This window comes from Myodes glareolus, chromosome 5 (genome assembly GCF_982192425.1).
Source record: "Myodes glareolus chromosome 5, mMyoGla1.1, whole genome shotgun sequence".
NCBI lineage: Eukaryota > Metazoa > Chordata > Mammalia > Rodentia > Cricetidae > Myodes > Myodes glareolus.
In genome coordinates, this window is record NC_142030.1 from 12,046,002 (window position 1) to 12,073,831 (window position 27,830).

Consider the following 27,830-nt stretch of genomic DNA (forward strand, 5'->3'; position numbering starts at 1 on the left):
TTGCTCTGTAATAAACTGAGCTGAGTAGAAACATACCTTTGAAAGACTTCATAAATGTAGAGCATGCTTTGTCAGTAACTGGTTGAATTTGCTATCTGATTAAAGTTTCCTAAAATAAGGGAACCTTGCACTAGCCTATAGCCGTGAACAGAACCCACACTGTTACACTGGTGACATGTACAGGCATGTGCTTGGATGTGGCATATAAGACTTCTTTGCCAGAAAAGGGGTTAAAAATCCCAATTGGTGAGCAGTACTCAGAAAACAAAAAAACAAAACAAACAAACAAACCAAAAACAATAAACAGCCCAAGAACAAAACCCAAGGTGATTCCCACACAGCTGAAAGGTGGGTGGAGGGCATGGCAGAGGCAATGATTCTGCGGCATTAAACTAGGAAATGGCTGTCCAGGGGCAGAGCCAGCCATCCATCTCAGGAAGATAGGGTGTATTGATTGTAAATACTCTGAGCTCAATTTGCCAGAATTGATTTTTTTTTTTAAAGGCAGGGTCACACAATCCATCTGGGTTTAGAATCTCCACCCAAGGCCTTTGAAGGTGAAACTGCTTGGTATGGACTGAAGGTGGACTGATACTTCAACAGACTTACAGGAGGTTGAGAGAAGGAGGGGGAGGAGGAGGAAATGGACTAAACCCAAGTGCTGAGTCTGTAGCTAAAGGCAGGGTGAGGGTTCACCAATAAGGTAGATTGACCTTACTGGGGCTCTGAGGGACTGAAGAAAGGACAGACACACAGGCACACAGACACACAGACACAGTACAGACCAACTGGGACTGGCTGATCTGGACTCTTGGATGGAGAAATATCAGCATCCTGAAAATGCAACCCATATAGCATCACAGTTGATGACCAAAGTAGTGAGTTGTTATTGCATACAGCTGAACAGGGAGGCGGGGATATTGAATACAGCTGAATAAGGAGGCAGGTTTAACCTCTTAGGGGCAGCTCTGCAGGAGAGTCTGAAGAGGGAGAAAGCTAAGTGGACGTTTTCAGCACACACTGTTGAAATTTACACTGAAACCTAAGGAAGGCGTTCTCATCTCTCTGAGCCTCACCAGGGAAGACTCTGACATCGTCCTTGACATGGCCGTGCTCATGTCTAAACAATACACACTTCCTCCCTCCAGTAGATCACTTTAGGGCTTCTCAGGTCGATTTACCATTTGGCCAGATAAAATTGTGTTCCAAAGTAAGGCTTTTTGTTGTTGTTGTTGTTTTGTTTTGTTTTTTGTTTTTGCTTTAAATTTAAGAATGTCTTTAAAAAAAAAGACATTCACTCAGTACCTAAAGGATCCTGGGGCATTTGTTACATTGGAGCAACTTCAGGAATACAGGGAGGATGGGAAGGGGGAAGAGGATAAGGACAGGGTACAGCAACTCCATGGAGGTAGGGTGGTGCAAAGCTTCACCTGTGGTTGGCTGACAAATCAACGTATCATGTTCCAGGGCCTCAACCCACTGCTCCCTTTCACTTTCCTAAAGCTTTCTTGTGTGTGCGTGTATGTGTGCACACGCATGTGTGTGTGCGTGTGTATGTGTGTACGCATGTGCATGTGTGTGTGTGCACGTGTGTGTGCACGCACATGTGTGTGTGTGTGTGTGTGTGTGTGTGTGTGTGTATGTGTGTATTTGCTTGCAAGTGCAGATGCCCACAGAGCTGGAGTTACACAGAGGCTGTCTGATGTGGGTGCTCAGGATAGAAGTCGGGTCCTCTGGGAACTACGTCCTCTTAAGTGCTGAGCCATCTCTCCGGTCATCCTTCCATTATTTCTCTAAGGCTTCCCATTTTTTCATAGAACATTTTTCACAGGAATAAAAATAGTCTTTGGAGATCCGTGCTAAAGAGATTTTTCAGCTAACACCATGGTTATTCGTTACTGTCACCAGGGTCGGAGAAAGGGAGGGCTATGAGAGGCCTGACAATTACTCTTCTTAAGTTTGCCCAAGAACCCAGCCTTTTGCAGAATTCCTCTGTGCACAGCATTAACAGCAACTATTGGCCCATGTGTCAAAGGCACAGTGATCGCATTTTTACAATAAAACTGTCTTCAAGTAACTGGAAAAGCAGAAGTATTCTTACTTATTTGGATCATAGGATGGGGGGTTCGAGATTATAATGATCTCCAAGTAAAGGTACTGATCCTCATTTAGCATATAGAGTTGTCCTGTGAGCTCTATGTGTCCTGTGGCATGCGTAAACCTGCATTCACACATGCATATACACACATCCACTTCAACAGAGATCACAAACACATACATACATGCCATAACATGTATCATACACACATATATCTTCCCACATACAACACACACACACACCAGGCAAATAAAATATTCGCATTTAAATGCTATACAAAATTTCTATCAGTTGGTTGTGGTTCTTATTTATCATCTCAGAACTCAGAAGGTTGATGGAGGATTGTTGTGATTTCAAAGCCGACGAGGCTACACAAAAAAAATTATCCGCCTTTGGAACTTTAAGAAAAGAGAGCAGGGAGCTGGAGAGATGGTTAAGTGGTTAAGACCACCAGTTTCTCTTCCAGAGGAACCAGGTTCAATTTCCAGCACCCACGTGGTGGCTCACAACTGTCCGGCTTCAATCTCAGGGGATCCGATGCCCCCTTCTGGCCTTCGTAGGCATTGCACACATATGGTGCACAGAGATGTTCGGGCAAACCCTAACACATAAATTAAATAAAATCTTTTTAAAAAATACATTTCTCAAGGCCGGCATGTTCTTTTTCTTCAGTCTATGAATAATCAAGAAGAATTCAAAATGACTGAGTTGGTTGGGTAGCCCAATGTACTAAATGTGTCATGTCGATTTGGCTAAACAAGTCTTTTTCTTTTTAAACACATCTACATTTCACATCAAGACTGAATGACTTTAGCATTTGAAACATTTTTATGTTTTGGTAATTTTGTAACTAAGAGTAATTTTACTTTCACTCATATTTTTTAACTTTACTCCAGAATAACTCTTGTTATTTTAGCATATGAAATATTCAAGTGAGTGAGAGCAGCTACTTAAATGAAGGGGGTGTTTTCTTTCAAGCTGTGGAAGCTCCTGTTTGTTGAGGGGAGCTGTGACTGGCTTTGCTATTGATTTCAACACTGGGTGTTTTCCCACAGTGAACAGCAACGCTGGACGAGCAAGCGCTGGGCAGTTAGTTTTCTGAGTTGCCCAAGACCTGTTCCCTGTCTTTTATTTGTTTTCAGACAGGGCCTCACTATACAACCTTTGCTGGCCTGGTTTGGACCAGGCTGACCTTGAATTCACAGAGATCTGCCTGCCTCTGCCTCCCAAGTGCTGGAATAAAAGGTGGGCTCCACAGCTCCTAACCAGTCCTCGTCTTTTTGACTCTGGGTTGTCCATAGCATTTTTCAATGCCACCGGCAATTCCTTGTCTCTCCGTGTAGCACCTCCATCTCCTTACTCTTTGCTTTATCAGTTTTCTTTTCTTCTGTCAAACTTTTATTTATTCACAGGAATTGGCTGCATCTCCATTTCTCAGGTCACCTTGCTTGGATTTTGACTCACTCTTGATAATAGATACAGTTGAAAGAGTTCCTTTTATAGCATCCATTAGCCTAAGAACTGTCTTCCGGTGTATCATGCACACACATAGACATATGTATAAGAACACTACCATGCCGGGTAGTTTTATGTGAGTTCTGGGGATCAAACACAGAACCTCATGCTTATGGGGCGAACATTTTGCAGATAGAGTCATCTTCCTTTCCATTACAAGTAAATTCCCTTGCAGGAATGTGGTCTAGCAGTTAAATGTATTCCCTGAGTACACACATTTTTCCGGATGATATTCATTCCTGTTTTCTCACCGGAGGAACTTAGCTGCTCCGTGTCTGGCTCTAGTCTCTGTCAGAAAGCGGCCCATGACTTGCAGCTTTTGGGTGGATGGTGGGCTGAACTTGAGCGATTTTGGTAAGTCATTTTAACCCACACTCTATATTCTTGTTTCAAAATGCCCAGGAAATAATGGTAGCCAGCAAGAACTTGGCTGTTCTGATGGAGTTCCTATATGTGCCTTCTCCATCCAGCACAGACCCCTCTCTGTGTTCCAGATGAGAAGGCAGGGTAGAGTGGCTGTTCACTTTAATTCGTGGCTTTTGGACACCTTGACAAAGCAAATCATAGCAATTTTCTCAAAGTGGAAAAATCGAGGTTGGGTAATAAGCATTCAAGAATGTGTCTCATTTTCCCACCTCCATGAGTTGACATGTTTTTTGTTCACTATCCACCGAACAAAATTCACAGAAAGCTAAGTGTGCTAGGCCATGAGAATTAGGGAAGGTAGGCTAAGTAGAAGTGGGCCCTGAGACTCTGACCAGGGACGGCCCAGTTGTAGCAGATACACTGAGAAGCCTATGCAGGTTCCAGAGGCAAAGTAAACCCGATCCTTGTGGCTATTTCTAAGATGAAAGGCCTGGGACAATGCTGATAGGAAAACAGCTAGGCCCTCCTCTGCCTTGGGCTTCTGATCTCCTTCTGCACTTCTTGTTGGTAAAGTAACGGGGTAGGTGGCAACTGGCAAAGTAGAGCATTCTGCAGGGCTCAGTGTGGAGAAAGGTCATAAACCACAGATCATCTTTAACAGAGAAGGGAGTCTAGGTCTAACGTGGCCCTGATATTTAGTTAACATGTTGCATGTTAAAGACCTGGATATCTAGAATTTAATTTGACCTCTCCAGCCTCCTTCCATCTAAAAGAAAGAAGAAGGAGAGGGAGATAGGAATAAGAATGTAGAGGAGGAGGAGAGAGAGGAGGGGAGGCTACAGTGGGTGGGGAGTGGCCAGGGAACACTGATGACTCAAGAAATGGGGCCAGTTAGCTCCACTGGAGAGAATGTTGAAAGGGATGTGGGCAGAGTGGCTAGCAATCTCTCAGTATTTACTTGTAAAAGTGGTCCACATGTTCTATTTTTTCCCAGCAATGTCACATATGTTCTTTCAACACTCTCTAGGTTGCATTCCTCCACTATCAAAATTCTACATGACAGAATAGATAAGGAAAAAGAATCTTGTATGGTTCTGTAATGCCCCCTCAAGGAAAATACAATTAGCCTGTTGTCTTAGTTAGGGTTTCTATTGCTGTGAAGAGACTCCACGATCACAGCAACTCTCATAAAGGAAAACATTTAATTAGAAAGGCTCGCTTACACAGAGGTTCAGTCCATTATCAGTATGTTGGGCCATGGGGGCATGCAGGCAGACATGGTGCTGGAGAGGTAGCTAAGGTAATACTACATCTTTCAAAGGCAATAGGAAATGGTCTGTCTCACTGGGTGTGGCTTGAGCATATATGAGACTTCAAAGCCCACCTCCACAGTGATAAAACTTCCTCTAACAAGACCACACCTCCCATTAGTGCCACTTCCTTTGGGGGCCATTTTCTTACAAGCCACCATACCTGTAGTCTATTTCCTTTTAACTCTCTGAAAAAAGATTGAAAATAAAGAAAGTGACTTCTTCACAAATCAACATGCTTCTGCAGGGAAGGTGAGTCTCACCTAAAAAAACATTCATGGGTGTCCAACCCCCAAACATGTGGCCACAGTTAGCTGTGGCTTTAGCCCAATGCAAAACCATAACATTACTGAAAACATAACGGGTCTTAAAAATTATTTACTTATTGGAGATTTCATTGTTCTCAAACATGAGCTTGTAGATGATAGTATATGTTAAGAGGATGTCTGAGAGGCATTGCTTTCAACTGGAAGATAAAATGGCCTTCATGCTGTGGGGTGATGCTCTTGTATATTGTAAAGATTTGTCACTTGTGTTGTTTCTCTGGGTCTGGGTTACCTCATCCAATATGATGTTTTTTAGCTCCATCAATTTGCCTGCAAATTTCAAGTTTATAATTAATATAAGCCTCTGTGTGTTTTTTGGAAATGGATGACTGTGGGACCGGGCAGGACAGAAACTTCAGTCTACACCTTGGTGTTCCCTGCATTGCTAGTGGAGTATTCTGTCACAAAACTACATCCCTAGCCTACAAATACATTTCTTACCATCCTGGGACCCAGCACTGAACATTCAATTTCTACCTAATTGTGAGATCTCTAAGTTAGAGCTGTGTGTCTATTTTAATTATCAGACTACAGAGTGCAATTTCACAGATTTTTTTGCTAGTTGTGCTGGAATTGAGTAGGTAAAGGTTTTCTGGCTAGCAGAATTATCCCTGCTTAGCTTTGTCTTTTTTCTTCAGGCAGGAAACAAAGTGAGGTTCGTAAGCCAGTCACTTATGTGGCAATGCCCATTGTTGTATGCCAGTCGTTGTGGGCGTGCCCACTGTGGCTGAAGAAAAACAAGCAGGACTACAGCATCAAACGACCAACTTGTTCTTATGGACACACCCATCCAGACTTTCAGCTAATGGGTAGAATGCCAAGATTCTTGCCGTGTTTCTCTCTCCTACTTGGAATTTTCACTGGTTTTAGTCATCAGGAGATCAAAACCAGAAAGACCTGATTATTCTGCCCAGTGTGCCTGCAGAGATCACCTGTTTCATTTGACCCCGCAGAAAAATCCTGCTTCATTTGAATTCCTCAGGAGAACAGAGTTGGTCAGGGCATTATTTTACGTTTAGTTATAAATATGTTTCTTTTAAGAAGAGTATGAGGCCTGCAGAGATGGCTTGGCAGACGAAGCACTTGCATGAAGACCAGTATTTGGATTACCAGAACCCTTGTAAAAGCTGGGTGGGTGTGGTGGGCCAGCTGAGATCCCAGTGCTCCTTAAGTAGAGACAGGGTATTCTTGGAGCAAGGTGGCTAGCTACACTAGCTGAAGTGGTAAGCATCAGGCTCAATATGAAGAATCATTATGGAAGACATCCAATGTGACCTTGGTCTGCACACACACACACACACACACACACACACACACACACACACACACACACACACCCATGCACCTAAATGTATGCCCACACATTCAGTGCCTACCTCATATGAGAACATAATATATACATCCCTAGATACCACACACACATAAAAAAAAGAGTGTAAATTGTTGCTGAAAGTATTGTATATGATATCCCTTATAATTTGTTCAAAATCCTTGTGTGTTGGAAATTTAAGAAGCTATTGTTTAATGGGCATGGAGTTTGAGTTTGGAAAGAGGAACAAGCCTCAGCAATGAGCAATGACTGTGCTGGGCGGTCTTGTCAACTTGACACCAACTAGGGGCGTCTGGAAAGAGCAAAACTCAACTGAGGAGATGCCTCCATCAGATTGATCTGTAGTCTAGTATATGTGACATCTTTTTGATTAATGATTGATACAGGAGTGGCCAATCTACTGTGGGTAGGTGCTTAGTTCGGAGTGGTATGAGAAAGGTGCCCGAGTCTCGAAACAAGTCAGTAAGCACCGTTCCTCTATGAACTCTGCTTCAGTTTTTTTTGGAGTTTCTGCCCTGACTTCCTTCATGATGGACTCTAAGTTCTAGGTTGAAATAACTCTTTCCTCCCGAGGTTGGTTTTAATCACGGTGTTTATCACAACAAATGAAGATGGGGTGATGGGTGAGAAACACGGAAAATGCTCTTTCTGCTTCCAAAGTACCCACTTAGATGGTCACAGTGTGTTATGCTTTGAATTTCGACTTTTTCTCAAAGACTTCTTGGAACTTAATGCTTTGGTCCCCAACATGTGGCACTATTAGGAGGTAGAGAAACCTTTAGGATTAGGGGAAGGAAGTTGAGTCGCTGAGAGTGTACTTTTGAAGGGGATGTTGGCTTCGACTTCTTGTTGTCCAGCTGCCATGAGGTGAGCAGGCTCCCTCTGCCTGCCCTTCTGTCATGGCACACTGCTTTGCCACAGGCCTCAGTGACCAATCTGGAACAACGAACAAAAACACATATTTTTTTCATACAAGTTATTAGTTTCAGATTTTTTTTTTTGACACAGTGACTGGAAGATGGCTAACATAAATGCCAAGTTTACATGACTTACCACCAAAAACTAGATCAAAGGATCAAAAGTCATGTCCTCAAATACGTCAATCATCAGGGCACAGTATATAATGTATATAATTCATGTATATAATTCCAGCACTTAAAAGTAAATGTGGGAGGATCAGGAGTTCAAAGTCAGCCTTGACTACATAGTAGGTTTGAAGCCAGCCTGTGCTGTGAGACAATGATCTGTACCCTGTCACTTGTATTTTAATAAAACACTGATTGGCCAGTAGCCAGGCAGGAAGTATAGGCAGGGCGACCAGACAGGAAATAGAGGTGGGCTGATGAGAGCAGGAGAAATCTGAGAAGAGGAAAGACACAGTCTAAAGTAGTCATCCAGATGCAGAAGAAGCAAGGTGAGAATGCCTCACTGATAAAGGTACCAAGCCACATGGCTAACATAGACAAGAATTATGGGCCAGTTTAAGGTGGAAGAAAGAGTTAACAAGAAGCCTGAGCTAATAGGCCAACCAGTTTATGATTAATGTCGACCTCTGTATGTTTATTTGGGACTAAATGGCCGCGGGACCAGGTAGGACAGAAACCTCTGTCAACAAGCCTGGGCTACAAGAGATGACTCAGCAAGTGAAAGTATTTACCATGCAAGCTTGACAACCCGAGTCTGACCCCTGGAATTCACACAGGAAAAATGAGATGTGGTGGCATACATCTGTAGTTTCACTACTTCTGTGGAAAGAAGAGAGACAAAGAACTGGCCAGAAGCATGTGGATAGGCTAGCCTGGAGTAACAGCAGAAAGAACAAGGGAAACCCTCTGATGACAACATAGAGGGTGAGAACCAAGTCCTGAAAGTTGTCCTGTCACCTCTACAGGTGAGCTGTGGCACACACATGATACCATCAAACGTGCTCTTATAAATCCACGTGCATTTGTGAATATACAGTAAATAGAATAAAATGTTTAATTACATTGAGACATTTTTGAGACAGACCATGCATTAAAGGAAAGAGCACTCTTAAGTTAGGAGGGAGGCATCTTTCCCTTTACTCTGAAATGTTACTGCACAGAGCATCAAGGTCTTCATGGACAAGCCCTTGCAACTAATCACCTGCAGTGGAGTTGGAATTATGAATTGGAGAATACTAACTCATCTTAATTAGTACCCAATCTGTTGCTTCTAATTGACATATCCTTCCATCAAATGGTTAATATGGCAGGAAATAGGCTGTTGATTTTGCCAAAAATTATGTCGGTAGTGCATGTCAAAGGGAGAGAGTGTAGTTTTCGATATAACTGCTAATGACATTGATACTTATATTGGTGGAAAAAATAAAAATAAAGATAAATTCTGTGCATGCTCTGAAGAGATTGTAATATGTGGGAATTGGTCTGATAAATAATTAACCTTATTAGCTCCGTGAATTAGCTGTCTGCGACAGTTTATAAGTACTGGAAACAAAAAGCTAGGATACTTCTTGAACTTTTCTTTCCAGGCTTGAAGTAAACTTTCTGCTATCTGATGCCTCTCAAAAGTGCTTCTGGACAGTTCTTATAACACAGTAGCCTAGTAGATGCTATTGTAGAGATGGGGTAAACACTAAAGACCAAGAGACCCACGGGAGGAAGCTGATGAGTCCTAACGCTCTCACAGTTGCTTCCCTGAGTATTGGACTTTGTTACAGTTGGGATGAGAAGTGTGCCCCAAAGCCTCATGTATTTGAAAACTTGGTCCTCAGCTGGTGACACTGTGGCACTGTGAGAAGTCGTGGGACTTTTAGGGGGTGGGGTCTAGATGGAGTAAGTGGTCCGCAGGAGAGAAGCATGCAGGCCTTGAGGACTATGACCCAGCCCAGCTTCTGGCCACAGTCTAATGATTCCCAATCTATGGAGTTGTAAGTGAGCAGCCTCACACCTGCATGGCCATGTCTACCGTGCCTTCCCACTGATAGATCAGTCATACACCATCTGACGGGACACTAGTGATAGATCATACATACACCATCTGATGGGACACTAGCCCACTTCTCTACTGTGACAGATCATACATACACCATCTGATGGGACACTAGCCCACTTGAGCATGTGGCTCTGACAGGCCTTGTCCTTCATCCCATTCTCTCTGCCTTGCTAAAAACCGTTAGATTACATCTCTAAAGCTAGTCACTAAGGTCTATTCCCTTATTTGGCCACTTCCTCCTCCTGAGGCTGACTACCGATGTCCAGAAATCAGAAGCCCTTGCTTTGACTCACCTAATTAACATGCCCAATTAAAATTAAGCCCCTCATCCTAACAACACAGGGCTTCCCCTTTACCTTTATAAACTGCCATTTGCCTATGGGCCATGTCTGTCTCCTCTCTATACAGAGGCTGTCCTTTATCCCCCCGGGGACAAATATCCTTGTCCCCTTTCCCTTGACCCCTTCCCATTCTCTCTCATCCCCTATCCCCATTAGAACCACATCCTAGCCCATTCTAACACAGACCTCCCCCTCTCTCTTAAGAATGACAACTGTGAGGTCATTTGCTGATATTTTTCTGCCTGAGTCAGAAAGCAGCCACATAACTTTTCTTCCTCACTTCATAAAGGATCTCCCTGTGAAAACAGGTATTGGAGTGTGGTTTGTGCCTAATCAGGGGTCCAGAAGGGAGCCCCCCCGTGCAGGAGTCCCCTTTCTCCATCTACCCCCCCCCCATTAAGTTGCTTCTTTCAGGTTTGATCACGGTGATGAGAAAAATAATGAAGCTTTTTGCATAGGGAAGCTCAGTGCACTGTGATGATCAGGACTGGGAGAGCGAAGCTGCAGAACTGAGCCTGTCCCCGGGCCTGTTGAGTTTTTTGGTCTCAGGGAAACCACTAAACCCAGCTAGGTGTTGGAGGTTAATCTCCCTTTAGCGTTAAGCCCTAGTTACAGGATTCTGTCCACCTGTGTGATTTTATCACTCAATCTGTCAAGCCCTCTGGTCATTGTGACAGTTATCTGAAGATCTGGCACCCACATGAGGGCTCAAGAACTCCTGTCCTTGGCTAGGGAGAGATGTGATCCCCCAAGCTAAGTGGGTGCCATGGAACAACAAGTGCCCCGTATCCTGTGAATTGTTCACTGGTTTTATGATTGCTGGGAATAGTAACTTGCTGACTGTAGTTAAATGGGTGTATTTCCAGCCAGGATGCAGAATTTTCATGGAATTTAAGGCCAGGAAGCCCAGCTTTATTTTGTAAGGGACTGGGAATCAAAAACTGGGAAGATTGAACCTAGGGCAATCACTTCTCTGATAATTCTTCTTTTTCTACATCTCTCCCCTCCAAATCTCCACTTCTTCCTCGTTCTTTATGCCCCTCCACCATCTTTGGGCATCTTACATATGTCTAATTTAATTCTAGATTTACATGATATATTCATTTCAGCACACGAATTGAGACCAACCTTAGCTCAGAAGAAATCTCGCTGGCCCTCTTTGGGTTAAGTGTTAACATCTGGTTTTCTATGAGAATGAGGATGGGTTCTTTTACTTGGTACACATCTGGTAGGGCTTGGGAAGCAGATTATCTTAAACAAGGACAAGATCTGGATACATTTCTTAAGGTTATTTGGCTACGGATAGCAAAATGCTCTCTGGCTATTGAAACAAAATGCTTTGGGAATATATACAGATATTTCTTGTAACAAAGGAAGCAGAACAAGAACCTGGGTGCTTGGCCAAGGCATTTGTTCATAGATCTTTTCTTTAGGACATTGCCACATGTGGGACTCAGTTCTAAGGACTATCTTCTCTCTACATGTCCCTAAGGCATACTTAAAGTTCCTGAGGAGTCTTAAAGATTTGGTCTAGTATGCATGCAGCAGGAGGGCCATGAGTTCAAGGCTAGCCTGGGTGACATAGCAAAACCCTGTTTTAAAAGAAAGAAAAGAAAATAGGAAAAAGGAAGCTTGATATGCCAAAAGTGTATTTAACACTAATAGTGAGTAAAAGGTAGTAACAGTGTGAACAGTCCTCACTGCTGTCCGTGAAGTCTCTCTTCCCTGGCTCCTCCCTTCGATGGACATTTCTGTTGGTTGAGGCAACCTCAAAGACTTGAGCCTATGGAAGGTTGTAGTACTTACTCATTCTTTTCCATCTCGGTATGGCTGAGAAAACACTTGCAGGGAAGACTACATTTCTACCCATGGCTTCTTACAGGTTCTTATTTTCATCCATCCTTTCTCCGGTCCCTGTCCCTTTCCTCCCAATCTCTTATATCCTAGACTGGTCTCAAACTACCTATGTAGTTGAGAATGACCTTCAACTATTGATCCTCTTGCTTCTATTACCCGAGAATTAAATTTCCAGGTGTGCGTCACTGTGCCCAGCTTATATGAGGTTAGATGGCAAACCCAGGGCTTCTAGCACACAAATACTGGAATCATTCAGCTCGAATCCCCAGGTTTTTGGTTGTTTGTTATTTATTTATTTTTTTGTTTTGGATAACCAGGGCAGTCACTCGGGGCAAACCCTTGATCACTGTTTTGTCTATTCTACTCACAACTGCATTGATTCTATTGGAAGCTCGAAGCTTTTTTGTGTGTAAAGTTTAGCATCATCTGGCCTTGTCTAGGTTTGTTCTTGCTGAATTGACCCCGCTTCTAAGCAACTACCTGTACAAGACAGGCTTCCACTTCCTGGTACCCTGCTCTGCATGCCCTGTTTACCTTAACCCTATTCATCCTTTAATTCCATCTCAACTGAAGTTATGGTTTATAGGCACTCTTCTTGCTCAGTTCTCTACACCACACCAGTCTCCACAGCATTGCCAATAACTCTTAAGTTGTTTTGTTACTTGTGGGGTTACAACTTGCACCCCAGCAAGCCAGGTTCAGCCACCTATCCTCAGTAAATCAATGAAAGGACCTAAATTAATAGGGAGAAGCAGAAAAAGGAGAATTATTCAATGCTGCTTTACATTGGAAATTAATAGGGAGAGGCAGGAAAAGGAGAATTGTTCAATGCTGCTACATCGGAAAGAGGGATAAAGCGATCCAACAAAACTTGTCCTCAGTGGAACCATCTTCAGGGTCCTGACATGAAAGTAGGGTTTATTAGAAAACAAGAGATAAAGATAGCTAGACAGACAGCATGTCAAGGCATGGTTCTCTGCCCACCATCTTCTTGTTCTGCGAGTGACAGAGAAGATAAATATCTGAATTAATGAAATAAAGTGTGATTAGCTACTGCTTTTGTTTACCTCAACTTTCAACCAGAGTGTGGGCTCAGGGGTCGGTGCCTGAGTCATCTAGGGTACCCTTGGCCCAGCATTTGCAGACCAGCCAAGTGACATACCAGGGGGATGCCTGAGAAAGAGAAGAGGCATGCACCTCTCCACCCCAGCCCAGCAGCAGCAGCTTTGAGTAGCGGGAGGCCTGGGCCCAGTAGTCAGAGGCGGGACTTCCGGTCCCGCTGGCGAAAGCGGGCCGCGCCAGGCGGAAGCGCGGCTCCGGGCCAGGATTCGCAAACTCCGGCTGGAGCTGAGTTCGGAGCCTCAGTGTTCCGGTCGCCTGGAGTCCGTGTGGATGCTTCTCGGCGCTGCGTCGCCCCGTGCCGCGGTTCGGGGGAGGCCGGGGAGGCACGCGGGAGTCGGCGCGGGAGAGCCGGGACTCCGGGGTGAGGACGGCTGGCGGCCGAGGGCCGTTGCGAGGGGCTGAGGAGGCCGAGGTGACATCCTCCATGGGGGTGTGTCCGCGTCCCGCAGCTGGTGGGGAAGGTGGCCCGAGGTGGCCTAGGGGGCTTGCAGGGCGATGCTGCAGGGCCAGCTCTCTTCTCCATCGGGGTCCAAGATGAGAAGGACGTCTTGACCTAACCTATCTGCGAGATGACCAGCCGCGGCTTGCATGCTCAGCAACCATTGCTTTCTTTGCAATACTGTTTCTTTCTTTCTCTTAAGTGCCCCCCCCCATTCTGCCCCCTTCCCGTGGGCTTTGGAAAAATATTTTACATTCATAGGGAAAACTTGAATTCTTAGTCACCTAGCTCCAAGTCAGGCTACCTTTCTTTGTCAGTTTAACAGGACTTCACGTCTTTGATTCAGACAAGCAAGCCTACCGAAGTTTTCATTTTGGATTCTTCTCTACCTTGCGAGTTCAGGTTGTCTCACTCCCTTTGTCGTGGGATGAACTTGGAATGCCTGGAGAAAGCTAGCACCTTCATGTTTGCTCTTCACGACCTAGTGTTTGCTTCCCAAGGTGGTGACACATTTTCAGGTGTTAAATAGATTGCATTTTTTGCCACATCCTGGGCGTAGCTAGGAAAAGCCACAGGATGGAGGCTGATTTGTAATGATTGTTTCAAGTGTTTCACATCTCAAGAGTTAGAGTGTTAACCCCCCCCCCCCATATTTTTAGTACAGGTAACTTAAATCTTACTTGATGTTCTGACCTGAATTATTTGCAACAAACCAGGAAACACTGTATATTTATTGATATCCTCGTATCTCACTCACTAACTTACTCCAAGTTCTTGGTGACCTTGAATCTGTGCTCCTCTCCAGTGAGGTAGTTATTATAATAACGGTATGTTGAGTGGTGCAGCTGGTGTTTACCTGTGTAGGGTGGCACCTTGAACAGCACTTTAACATATTAATGAAGACATTGAATGAAGTCTCGGGAAGTTACTGTGCTAACTGCTATGTTGATTTTCTTGTATGTCTTCATTTCTTTTTTTTAAAAAATATTTTAGGTGTATGGGTATTTTGCCTGCATATATGTCTGTGCTCCACAAGCAGGTCTGGTGGTTATGGAAACCAGAAAAGGGCATCATGGTCCCTGGAACTAGAGTTGTGATATGCCGTGTAGGTGCTGGGAATCCAACAGAGGCCCTTGGGAAGAGCAGCCGGTGCTATTAATGACTGAGGCATCATTCCAAGACCCCTTAATTTCGTTTCTTGAGATAGACAAGTTGCTTATCTGATAAGACTTGATTTTATTTTAGCATGTTATCTTGGCTTAAAACCTGTAGTGATGACCAGCCCCCCCCCATCCTCCCATTCCCCTGACTTTTAAAAGAAAAAGCACTTGAGGATCCTTGAGTCTTTATAGTTCATGGGGAGTAGAAGGCAAGAATACTTGCCTTCTGTGGTTGGTTTCTAGTTGTAGATCTGAAAGGTGTGTTTGAAGTTTAATTGCCTTGGGTTTGGGAAACCCTTGTGTTAGTCTTGACACCAATGTTATCATTTATAAACAGGTGGTGGGGGACCAGTCCCACGAGGGGGCAGGCCTTGGGGGGTAAGAAACAGACAGATATGCCATGCAGAGGTGGAGTTTGGGTATAGAGTTTATTTAGTGGGCTATGGAGGGGAAAGGGGAAGGGGAAAAGGAGGGAGAAGAGAGGCATAGAGAGAAAGAGAGAGTGAAAGAAGGAGGGAGGGCGGGAAGGAAGAGGGAAAGAGGCAGTAGTTACCTCTTCAAAAGAGAGATGGAAAAAGAGAGAGCAGGCTGGAGAAGAGGTAGAAGGTCCTCTTGCCTCAGTGGAAGGTGGGGGGCTGGGAGTGAGCGAGGCTTGTCCCTTAAAGGGACAGGTACCCAGGTGACAGATCAGGCCAGTGGATTACAATAATTGGGATGTTTATTCTTTGCTGTAACTGTTGAATAATTTGCTTAGCTTTCCCTTTAGCTATATTCTTTGCATCCTGTGTGATATTTAGATGTGTTTCATAGTTAACTATGTGAATGAGAATTTTTGATTAGCAGCAACAAGCTGCTAGTTATTTGTGTGTATGGAGTCACACTTTCTTGATGTGTGTCTGTTGAGGAAGAACTGCCCAAGCAGTGGTTATTGAAACAGACTTCGTATACATGCATTTGAGTGTTTTGTTTGGTAGTCACCAATTTGTAATATATCCAGCCACTGAGTCCGTTGGCTCGACGCCTTCTGGCAGTCAGTTTTATTATTCTATAGTACACTCTCAGTTACCTGCTATTCTAGTTAGAGTCTTCTGGACTGGCTACGCCACAGAGCCAACAAGGATGGCTGAGACAGAGTCCCTCCTCCTCTCAGCGTCAGTCTCTGTCTCTTTCCCTTCACTGCGTTGGTCTTGTCTTTTCATAGTGACCAAGATGACTCCGGCCCCAGTGACTCAAAAGGAGATTCAGAGCAGCCACACAAGACTGCAGTCCAGTTAAAAAGGGCAGAGTCCATTATGCTGAGAAGATGAATCAGGGGCAAGCTAAAAATATTGTTATTGAGATACCGCTTGCCATTTTTATAGGAAATTTGTGTATAATTTGCTGCCTCTGAACAAAATTGCTTTGCAATTGTACATATTATTATCCTTGGCTGATAAAGGCAGCAACTTGCTAGATTGTTACTTCCTTAAAAGTGGACGTCATTCCATACTGTTACCAAATGTCCATTGTTATTGGTATTCCAGATTTCACTAAAAGTTAAAGGACACATCCTGTTCTTGTGCTGTTTGGTAATCCAAAGTGCCTTCAACTCGTGTAGGAATGCTGCCTTGGTCTGACCTCCTGTATTGCTACTAATAATTTCTAATCCGAAATATTTTATGCATATTTTGTTAATTTTTATCTCCTTATGCTACAAAGGTTATTTTTGCTCATTGTGGTATATTTTGGTGACTGTTTTCTTATTTTTAACTTGATCTTCTGCACTTAAAATACTTCTTAAAGCTTGTGTTGAGTCAGGGCTGGTTTGGGTCAATGATAGTGATTAATGATTAATGATCATAGTGAGATAATGCATTGTTAATGTGTTGGTATGGCATTGAAAGTACTAACTGAGAAATCGCAATCAGTGTTTCCTTAGCATGCTGTCTGTCATCTTTGAAGGGTTAGAAAGAGAGAGACATTTGTCAACCCTGACTTTAAAAAGTACCCATGTAACTTTTATTATTTTAGTGTATCAGGTTCCTCAGAAAAACAAAGTGAACGAGTGCGTGTCCAGTGTATGTGTATCATTACTATTATGATTTAGAGGCTTATTTTAAGGGGGCTGAGAAATGACTCAGTGATGAACAGCACTTGCTGTGTGTCTCTGAGGATGAGCTCTGATCCCAGCACTCATGTAACCCCAGCTCCTAGTGGGACAGAGACAGGATTCCTGGGGATTGCTGGCTTCCAACCTAGCCAAGAAAGTCCAAGCCTAAGTTCAAAGAGAGACCCTGCTTCAGGGGAATGGGTGGGTGGAGAGCAGTAGAGGAGGGCACTGATTCATCTAATTTTAGGGAGTGACAAGTTCAGACTGAAAATGCAGTAGTTGGTTCTGTAGTCTTCTTGTTGTTGGCCTGTCCTCTTAGGGCACATAGTGATGTGTACTGCCCATGAAGCTTGAAGAACGTGTGCAAGATATGCTAATGATTGCATCGTTCATGGGGCTGGTCCAAGAGGCCTTAAGAACAGGGACCACAAGGACCAGGAACGTTGTTCCAAGTTTTCTTTCTGGAAGAAGTTGGTAGTAAAGAAACAGGTGCTAATGGAGCCCTTAAACTCTGTATGCAGCATAGGGCAGACATTTGGAAACCTTCTTCCACAGAGTTTTAAGGAGACTCTGGGGGATATTGTAGGATCTAAATGGGTCTTTTAGAAGGTTGCCACATTTTAGGCATTAATTTGAACAGAATCTTGGTAGTAACATTAATGCCATTTGTCAATCAGTTGTAGTCCAGGACTGTGAAGAGAAATGTTTCCAGCTTTCTGCCTTGTTTGAGTTCTTGTCCTGGCTTACCTCAGTGATGGACTGAGCTAGAGATACGTAAGCTGGTAAAAAAAAATCCTTTCGTTCCCCAAGCTGGTTTTGGTCAGTGTTTTCTCACAGCAAGAGAAAGCTAACTAAGGCAGTGGGTATTTATATTTCACTTCTGGAGAGGTTAAGGTGCTTTGTTTAATCCTGTGTCAGAGTGAATGCTGGAGCATATTTTAAAATCGTTTCCTGAGGAAGTATACATAGTTCTCTTCTTTCAAAAGCACCTTTATTTTTCTTGTTGCGTGAAGTATAAGAGGGGGTTATTTCATCTGTGCACAACGAGGAGTATTTTAGCTTCTTGTTTTATTCCACGTGTTTCACTTGTTTTTGTTCGATGCAGTTAGCTTATAATGGATCAGTTTTTCCAAGGATGCTACTTCAGTTAATGCAGCATGGAGGATGGTTGAGAGCAGTGTCTACTTTGTTCAGTTTGCTGTGTGCAGAGAGTGAGGAGGCGGTTAACACGGGGCCTGCTCACATAAAGATTCGTTTTCCTTGGAATGTGGGGCTGGAGTCCTTCTCATCTTACAGCATGCTGCAGGGCAGGGCTAGAATCCAAACTCTGATTAAAATCACCCAGCTTTTTTTTCTTTCTTTGCTCTACAACCACAAGTTATTGCAGGCTGAAAAGGATAATGTTGGGTAGTAATGAATTCATTTCCATCTGCTGCAAAAAAATTATTTTAGACAGTTTTATTTCTTTTAAACCTAGATAGAAAGGCCACTTTCAAATGAAGAGCAACTTGGTGGCTGTCAAGCAAGTAGTTATTAGATTCCTGTCCTAGAAGCCTGCACAGGCGATGCTGATGGCTGTCCCTGACAGTTAGCAGTTTACTCTCAGCTAGGTCCCCTCAGGCGTGGGTAGAAGACCAGTCTTAGGCTTTAGACAGAGGTGGTTTGTTCCAGGATGCTGCTTAGGTTTTCTTTTGCTTCAGGGGCAGGTACTTTGACTTTGCTCATCTGTAATGAGCATTTGCAAAACCACCAAAATTATACATTTCATGTTAATGTTTTCTTTTTTGTATGAGAATTGAGCCCAGGGCTTCACATGTATTGAAAGGTGTACTACCCCTGAGCTATAGCCTGAGCCCTAATTGACTAACTTAACAGTTAATTAAAAAGGCCAGAGAGGTGTCTGAGAGTTGAATTTGTACCACTGCTCTTCCAGAGGACCCAGGTTCAGTTCCCAGCACCCCCATGACTGCTCGCTACTGCCTGTAACTCCAGCTGCAGAAAATCCAATGTCCTTTTTTCTGGTTTCCTTGCACACATTCACACTCATAGACTCATAAATAAAAAATAAACTTTTAAAAACATTTTTAATGGCAAAAATGTAACATTTCGGATTACTTGATTACTTGCAGTAAATACTTAAGTCTTTGAAACCTCAAGGAACTTGAATTGCCCATGTCTAATATCTTTTTTGTTGTTGTCTTTTTTTTTTTTTTTTTATTGAGACAGGGTTTCTCTGTATCTCTGGCTGTCCTGGAACTCACTCTGTAGACCAGGCTGGCCTTGAACTCACAGAGATCTGCCTGCCTCTGCCTCCCTGAGTGTTGGGCTTAAAGGCGTGCACCACCACCGCCCAGCTTAATATCTTATTACCCGGTGCTGCCACCCTCCCCTCCCATGCAAGTTAGGTATTTGAGGAGTGGATTGAAGTACTGTACTTACCAAATGGTTGGCCCTTGGGTTTCTTTTTGATTGTCTTATGGTTGATTTACCCAGACACTTTCTCTTCAGATAGCTTTAGCAGCAGCATAATATAAAAATATGACCCTTAGTACTGTAATGTGATTATTAGTGATTTGAACTCTGACCTTCACTGAATAGTAACCTTTAAAAAATGATTTGATTTCTGGTTCTTGCTGGCATTAGGATTTTGTATTTGCTGACTGTGTGATGGATATTCTTTTAGGACGTGGGCAACCAGGATACAATTTATTAACCATTGTTTAGGTGCTAAGTTAGAAGACTACTAACAACCGCTGTTTATGCATGCCAATCCCTGATTCTGCATCCATCCTGTCTCATTTAGACTTCACTACAGTCCCATTAAGAGCCATTGCACCAGGTTCACAGACACGGAAACTGAGGCTCATGGGGGCTGAATAACTTGTCCTGTTACACAGTAACTATTGGAGCTGGGATCTGAATCCAGGCAACCTGAAGTCTAGGATTCAGCTTTTAACAGCTCTGCTAGTCATCAAGTGGATGCTTTCCATGTTATAATACCGCCTTACTTAAGATTTTCCCTAAAGTCCTGCCCCCCCGCCATTTCTGACTAGAATCAGGGTGTGCAGGCAGGACTGTCCATGTCTACTGTAGGAAACATTCTCCTTTAGTGTCAGAGCTTGCTGGTGTGTTCCTTCGCGTTTTCATCTCGGGCTGAGAGACCTGCCTTGTGGAGGACTGCCTGTGCTTTCAGATTGGAAGGGGGTGGTCTTCTCTTCCACCCACAACAGCAGTTAGATGGTTTTCCTGGAGATAGTATTATACTTGGGGGGGCAGTTTATTATAGATATATACAGAAATTAATTTTTGTTCTAAATGTATATCTAGATGCAGAGTTGTAGAAACATCCTGTGAAGAAAAAACAAGTTGATTTAGAATTGCCCGTGAGGGTGGAAAGGATGGTCTCTGTGTGGATTGCTAGCTAAACCTTTTGTTGTTTTGTCTTTAGAGTCTGCTTTCCACACTAGTACTGGGAAATGCTCAACCTACAGTGCTTTTATTATACTCCTTTAAATTTTAGAGTGCAGTGTTAGCTCTTTAAAGTAAAATAATCTTCAGAGACCTGTGAGATGGCTCGGTGGGTAGAGGTGCTGGATGTTCATCCTCATAACCTGAGTTCAATTCTTAGAGCCCACATCCAGATGGAAGGAGAGAACCAACCAACCAACCACACACACACACACACACACACACACACACACACACACACACTGGGTGGGGGGGAGTCACAGACACACGAGAGACACACACAGAGATAGACACACAGAGAATAATTTAAAATAAAATAATTTTCAAGATACTGTTTTCTTGACTTCTGGTTTGGAATTACATCTCTGCTCTTAGTTTTACAAATTTTAATTAACTAAGGTGAGCTGTGCATCATTAAGGTGGCAAATTATTCAGGGAAGAGTGTTTAGTTGGCTAGCTCATAGAATAGTAACTGTTACATGCAGTATTTTTAAAAAATATTTATTTATTTATTATGTATACAATATTCTGTCTGTATGTATGTCTGCAGGCCAGAAGAGGGCACCAGACCTCATTACAGATGGTTGTGAGCCACCATGTGGTTGCTGGGAATTGAACTCAGGACCTCTGGAAGAGCAGGCGATGCTCTTAACCGCTGAGCCATCTCTCCAGCACCTACACGCAGTATTTTTAATCTTCCATTTTGCCATGAAAAGGTCTTTTAGGTCCATTGAACTTAATATTATTAAAAATCTAAACAATTTAGGATTTATTTATATGTGTGTGAATGTTTGCCTGCATGTATGTGTGTGTATAGTGTGTGTACCTGGTCCCCACTAAGGTTAGAAGAGATCACCTGAAACTGGAGCTACGTATGGTTGTAAACTGTCCTGTGGGTGCTGAGAACAGAACCGGGAATTTTTGCAAGAGCAACAAGTGTTTTTAATTGCCAAGTCATCTCTTCAGCCCCAAATCCAAACATCTAAAGGCACATTTTTTTTTTTTTTTTTGGAACAGGTAATAGTAAACGAGGCAGTACACATGAAAAGCTCTTGTTTAGGAACTTTTCAATCTGAAATGACGAGTATGCAGAGAGTAAAGGAGACATATATGTAACTGAATTTTGTGTAATCTTATGATAGTAATAATTAAAACAGTATGATCCGGAAACATAGAACATCTTTTTACAACATACTTCAGTGTTGTAAGCAAAGGGGAAGGAAAAGATATTTATGCACTTTTGTGTTGTGCTATATCCTAGGTATAGTGTGCTTGAATGTTAATATAAACTTGAGTATTACCTTTTTTATAAAGGCAGAAAAACAAATTTTAGATAGTGTCCATGTAGTTGTGTAGTGGCATTTCATTTGTATTTTAATAAATAAAGCTTGCCTGAAGATCAAAAAGTAAAGCAGCCCCACTGGTCAGCCTTACAGACCAGGCAGTAGTAACATACAGTTTTAATCCCCGTAGCCACACTAGTTGCCATAGAAACCAGGCAGTGCATTCCTTTAATTCCAGCGGTGAACGCCTTTAATCCTATCTCTAGAGAGGAATATAAGATGGGAGGGACAGCTCTCAATCAGGGTCTCATTTGGAGATTCCTGGAGTCAGGGCAACCGTTTTCAGACTGAGGTCAAGGTAAGAGCCAATGGCTTGCTGCTTTGCTTTTCTGACCTTTAAGTTGAACCCCAATTTTTGTCTCTGAGTTTTTATTAATCTTGCATCCTAGTTGTGTGATCCTGGCACTTGGGAGGTAGAATTCAGGAGAATCAAGGTTAACACCTGGGTTATGTGAAGTGGCATCTCAAAAGACAAAAGAAAACAAACCCCAGCAAAATGTAGATAGCTGTCTGTGTTTACAAGTATACATGCAGAACTGGAATTTTAGTACAGGACTATATGATTCCAATGTCTGAATTCATCCTCCCCTCCCCTCCTTTCTTTTTCTTTCTGTTTTATTCTCCTTCAACTCTGCTAGAAGTTTTTGTTCCCTCCCTCTGCTAATCCCCTTTCTTCTTTACCCTAGAGATGTCAATATTCATAAAATCTATCTTTTTCTCATCTTGAGTTCAATCTCCAATGCCAGGGAGGAGGGTCACAGGAGGCTGAGAGATTGAAGAGGATGTGAGGTCTTGTGGCCGATGAGACATATTTTATCCACTTTGAATGATGACTGCCACACAGACTGCTAGGCAAGGAGATGCTGGCAGGCACCCAAGCACATGTTAGCACATGGGCCACACATAGGTATACAGGCAGACTGACACATAGGCTACACAGAGGTAGGTTTGCAGATAGGCCTTACAGGCAGACACACACAGGCATGCTGGCAAAGATCAAAGCACTGGTCTCTGACCTCCAGGCCATATTAATCCAGAATCACATAAAAACAGCCTTCTGCCAGGAAATAGTTATAAATAACAGATTACATTACTGTTTGCTTTTGGATTTTCCAGACATTGGTATTAGTCCCCCTTTTTTGCTGAGTCATGACTCCCCAGGTGTCTGATGTTAGCCATCTTTGCCCATACTGGATATCTGTATGGGCACCATGTTATCTAAACAAAATGGCTCTTGCAGCCTTCTGTTTCCTACTCTAATGAACAGTAATAGCAACTTCCTCTGATGTCATCTATTTTTATATTTTGAGTTTTGAGACTTCATCTTTTAGTTTCAGAAATAGCAGTGTTTAGATTAGCTATTAGCATTCAACCTGTTTCTTCTCCTGATCATTCTTTTATGCAGTCCATCTGTATGACAGATTACTTTTGAATTTACTCTGCTGTGGAGATTTATGTGGATGGTTTCTGGCTTTGCACCGTGTGTAGACCATCAGATTTTGCCTCCTCTAACCAATTTTCCACACCCCCCTCGAATTCTCACTGCCAGGATGTAACATGAGGGCCAGCTTGTTGGGGTATCTGTTCCCGCCCGGTACCCCACAACCAACAAATCCCAGAGAAAATCAATCACACAGAGATCTCTATAAATTATAAAGCTGATTGGCCCATTAGGTAAGGCTTCTTATTAGTCCTTGTAACTTATATTAATCCATTATCATTATCTATGTTAGCCACACGGCTCAGTACCTTTCTCAGCGTGGCAGCTCACATGTTGCCTCTTCGGTGGTCTGGGCAGGAATGGCGGAGGGAGCTTCCTCCTCCCTAACCTCCTATTCTCATTGCCCCACCTCTACTTCCTGCCTGGTTGACCCTCCTATACTTCCTGCCCGGCCAATCAGCATTTTATTAAAATACATGATTGACAGAATACAGACAATTCTCCCGCATCACCAGGACTGTGCAGATGCCTCCAGGACATTCTGGCTTCAGAACTGCTTTACTTCTCTGTATTTGTTCATTTAGTTCTCTTTGAGACAGTCTCTCTACATAGCCCAGGCTGTCCTGAGACTCACTTTGTAGCCCAGGGAGGTCTCAAGCTGGCACCCAGACCCTGGCCTCTACCTCTTTATCTGCTATGATGGAGATAAAGACACAGTGTCACACTGTTGTATTCAGAAGCTTGAAGGTTCTGTTCATCTTTTAGGGACCTCAATTCAGGTAATGAGGTTAGCAACAGAGTTAGTTCACCTTTACAGGAACTGGGGTGGCTCTCTTAGAGGAAGAAGAGTGACTTAGGACATTGGTGTATCTGTCAGTCCTTTTGGGGATGTTCTTCTGGACAAGCCATATATAGCACCACTTGACACATGAGTGGATAGAGTGCCTCTAGGGGACTGTTGTTGCAAGGAGAGGGCCGCTTGTTTGTCCCAGCCACCCAGCTAGCTTAGCCCTGAAATAACCACACAGAAACTGTTCATTAAATCACTGCGTGGCCTATTAGCTCTAACTTCTTATTGACTAACTCTTATATCTCAGTTTAACCCATTTTTATTAATCTATATATCACCACGTGGCAGTGGCTTACCAGGAAAGATTCGGCATATCTGATTCTGGTGGCTCCATGGTGTCTGTCTGTCTCTCTCTCTCTCTCTCTCTCTCTCTCTCTTTCTCTCTCTCTCTGCCTTTCTTCCTCCCAGCATTCAGTTCTGTCTTCCCTGCCTACCTAAGTTCTGCCCTATCAACTAGGCCAAAGTAGTTTCTTTATTCATTAACCAGTGAAAGCAACACACAAACAGAAGGACCTCCTACACCAGACTTTAATCTTTGGTACCAGTGGTATTTTCATATTAAACATTGTATGGATCTTTGGTCAGAAAATAGTCATAGTGTGGTGGTTTGAAAGAAAATGCCCCCTAAAGGCAGCGGCACTATTTGAAGGTGTGGTTTGTTGGAGTAGGTGTGACCATGTTGGAGAAAGTGTGTCACTGTGGGGACTGGCTTTGAGGTCTCCTTTGCTCAAGCTGTGCTTAGTGTGGTACACAGTTTACTTCTTGTTGCCTGAGGATCAAGGTGTAGAACTCTCAACTCCTCCTGCACCATGTGTGCCTGCATGCCATAATGGCTGGCCTTGATGATAATGGACTGAACATCTGAAGCTGTAAGTGAGCCCCAATGAAATGTTTTCCTTTTATAAGAGTTGCCGTGGTCATGGTGTCTCTTCACAGCAATAGAAACCCTAACTAAGATACAAAGAAACCAACATAGCATGGAAGTCAGGAGGAGAGCAGAGCAGTTAGGTGTCAGTCAGGTAAGGATAGGGCCCTTGACTTCCTTCCTACCCCATGATGGGTGCTGACAGGGAGGGGTAAGACCACAGCTGCTGTGAGCTCAGGAAAACAACATCCGAGTTGCGTCTGGATGCCTCTCCATCTTTAGGTTCTCACATGCTTTCTGCTTCCTCCATACCCTCTTCCGTGATTCTCCCGGAGCCTTGGAGGGAGCAAGAGATGTCCTATTTACTACTGAGTGCCCAAAAGTCACTTGTTCTCAGCTGTCTCTTCACTAAGGCTGAGATCAGCATTAATCTGGTTGTAATCACAAGTACTTAGAAAGTAGTTTTATACCATGTTCATTTGTTAAAATAATAGTAGGTACCCTAGTAGGGTCTATGACCCCACTAGGGCCTGTGACCCCACTAGGGCCTATGACCTTTGCAGCCATGGGTTTTTGATTAGTTTTATAATATGGGGCATGAATTTTCTACTCTAAATTGGGCCTCACATTCAAGGAAACAAAGTGATTGATGACCTCCATAAAAGTCCTGCCACTATTGTGTTATTGCCATCAATAGTTTACAGAGAGGTGGGTATCCTATATTCAGCACTGTAACCCAACATGTTTTAGGTAATCTCCAGGCATGTATTCACATGCTTTCTTGGAGTACTTTCTGTTGAACCGAGGTGGTAGAGTAGTGGTGTGGGAGAGGACTTTTGGATTAGTCTAGCATTCTAGTAACTGCCAACCCTTTTCATTGAGAGCCATAAAATATAAACATGGTGGAAGAAGCAGCTCCGAGAGATTTCCTAAACAATCTTTGAAAATGTCCCCTGTTGAAACCTTTGCTGATTTCCTTATCAAGAAAGGAGAGCAGCAGTCTGTGGACAGACCTTTTAATGCGTAGGAAGTGTTGTTTCTTGACCATCTTACTCTAAGGTGAGCAGGCTCCATGACTTGCCTGAGACCCTGTATATTGTGGAGCTTGGGTGGAGCAAATGCTCCGAGAACAAATATTTATGACATTCAGGCTGGAATTACTGTGAACATGTCAGAACTTATTTGTATTGGAATTTTGCAGTTTGCTCTGAGGATTTAGCTTCTTAAGCTTTAAAAAGATGATGACCTTATTTCATGAATTCTCTATAAATGGGATTTTTATGTGTTTCTAGAGGCATTTTAGGCTCAGATATTGTTTTCCTTTTGAACAAAAAAAATTTGTAGGAGGTTTTTATTGAAAAAAATTGTTGCCAAAAATAATGCCTAGGATGCAAGCAGCACCACGCTGACCGCTCAGCCCATGGCTCCTTTGTGTTGTACCCAGTATACTAATCTCCCTTAAAAAGAAAGGAAGAACATAGTGCCTGTATTAATTTTCTTTTTAACCTCATTTAGCAATAAATTTAGGAGAGTATCCTAGAATAGAAAATAAATTGAGAACAACATTTTACATACCACCCCTCCCACAACGTAATCTTGTAATTTGCTACTTTTGCTTTGCTTACTAACACTGGAAAACTATTCCTAGCAGATGGTATTAGTTTGATGTTTTGGGGCTATGTTTTCAGTTAGTTCTCATAGAGAAGATGAGCATTTCAAGGAACAATGACTTCCTTTGTAAGTGGTGATGCTGAGTAAGACCTAAGCATGTTCATTTGCACAGCCAGTATAAACTCCAGACGCCGTTTCCGACTTTTCCTTAAGTGGACCATGTGATTTTCTGTATCACTGGCTTGATCTTCAGGTCTTGCAAGCCACATAGCTTATCCATGAAATCAAACCATGGTTTCAAAGACTCTTTTGTAAGTGGACTTAATTTTTATTTCTTTAGGTCACTGCAATAAAAAGAACATTATGCAGTGTGTGAATGGCTATAAGAACCTCCTCACTTTCTTCTTATTCTACCTTCTTTGAGATTGTTCTGGTATAGTTTGGCTGGTCTTCCTACATTGTCCCTGGCATCAACAGTTAACCATTTAGCTGAAGCTAATAGGTTTTTAAATTTTATTTATAAAATCATTTGGTGTCTTTCAGAGGTGATAAAATTTGTGAGGTTGTACCCTCTGAATTTTATTTCTGGCTTCAGGCTTGGGTTGGCTGATCATTAGATGTTTGAGTTGGTAAAGAGCTGAAATGGCACATGGACTTGGGTGCCTTAGAATGTTGTCCGCATGTGTGCTGTCCAAGTCCTGTCTGTCTTTGCAGAATATGTTTACGTAGTAGTTGTACAGAGCCCTTAGAGTACAGACCTTTGTGCTGATGTGACTACTTCTCCATTGAGAATTTAGCTTTACAAAATGCCACTCCATCTTAAGTATTGTACAGTTTGTCGCTATGTATATGGAAATGTAAAATATGGGGAGATTATTTCCGAGGTGGGATAGAATAGGGATTTGTATATCACAACCTCACACATATTCCATACAGTGAGGAGTGGTCTCTGTTCATTTGCTATTGCTGTTGATTTCCTAATCAGGAACAAGCTTAGTAAAGCATATTGGTTTGGCAGATGCATAGCTCAGATAATGGTAGTACCTTCAGTTCCTTTAACAGTGTATACCAAAAGCCTGTTGTGGAATGTCAGTGTTTTATTGGTTCTAATGGAAAAGATATTACCCCAAACTAGAAATATTGGAACAGTTTTGTGAAGTAATGGTCCGCGGCCAGCTGGGATGAGGACACAGAGGTGTAGGGGCGGTACGGTCTGAAGAGGGAGCCTGAGCAAAGGTGAGGTAATATGGGAAATCCTTCTGTATATGTGTTGCTCTTATTGACAAATGAATTAAACTGTTTCAACCAGTGGCTTAGCAGAGT

The 27,830-nt window shown here is 43.0% G+C and overlaps 1 protein-coding gene across 1 annotated transcript in view; it reads left to right on the forward strand.

The window, feature by feature from the left end:
* Window positions 1–13,422: 13,422 nt before the first annotated feature.
* The window catches only part of Disp1 (dispatched RND transporter family member 1), a 150,104-nt gene continuing 135,696 nt past the window's right edge, over window positions 13,423–27,830 (forward strand). Inside the window, exon 1 of the mRNA XM_048439537.3 lies at window positions 13,423–13,602. The gene's annotated coding sequence lies outside the window, so the exon portion shown is untranslated. The remainder of the gene's footprint in view (window positions 13,603–27,830) is intronic.